Source organism: Limulus polyphemus, unplaced genomic scaffold (assembly GCF_000517525.1).
Source record: "Limulus polyphemus unplaced genomic scaffold, Limulus_polyphemus-2.1.2 Scaffold76, whole genome shotgun sequence".
Classification (NCBI taxonomy): Eukaryota; Metazoa; Arthropoda; class Merostomata; order Xiphosura; family Limulidae; genus Limulus; species Limulus polyphemus.
This window is the reverse complement of record NW_013665686.1, coordinates 719,606-720,592: the sequence shown is the minus strand read 5'-3', so window position 1 is coordinate 720,592 and position 987 is coordinate 719,606.

Below are 987 nucleotides of genomic sequence, written 5' to 3'. Positions count from 1 at the left end.
TTCTTTAATTTCAGATCTTTTAAATTATTTATAAATGTTAGTATTCCTTAGTTCCGATATTTGACCTGATTTATAAATTATAGTATGCTTTAACTCCAGATAGTTGACGTGATGTATAACGTTTGGAAAAATACATACATGTATGTCTAAGAGACGTTATTGTCAATCAGCTTAAAATACGATCAGGCTTAATCCATCTATGTATTTAAATCGAGTTCTGACTTCGTTTAATCATCTAATCATATCGAGTTCTACCTCATTTTATCTGCCTATACAATCATATGAAGTTCTTTCCTAATTTAATCTGATTATGTAACTATATCGAGTTCTGATCTTTCTTAACCCTTTTTCGCATCACTATATAATCTTATTGAGTTCGGACTACATAATCCCGCCTATACAACTATACTTAGATATGACCTCAGTTAATCTATCCTTATAATCATATTGAGTTCAGATCTTATCTGGTCATATAAGTTAATACCGAGTTCTGACCTCCCTTAAATCCACCTATTTGATCATACCGAGTTCTGACCTTGCTTAATCCGCCTATATAATCATATCGGATTGTGACCGAATCTAATCTGCCGATATAACTATATCAAGTTTTGACCTAATTTAATCCTTGTATTTTATTACATTAAATTCTGACTTGACCCCTAATCTGTCTATATAGTCACAGTAAGTTTTGACCTCATTTAAATCGTCAGTATGACCATATAGAGCCTCCACTTTCTTTACATCTTCTATATAATCACATCAAGTTAAGACTGTTAAAGTCGTCCGTGCAAGTATGCAATTTCCCCTCGCTTAATCAGTCTACGTAATACCATCGAGAAGCGACTTTAAAAACAACCAATTAAATTCCACAAATGAAAAATGATATATAAATGCAAGTTCTGAACAAAATGTTTAGTTTTCAATATTTTATACTAGTTGAAAAAAATGATACGACTAAAGTCAGATAAAAAGGAGAAAAAGTAAAAA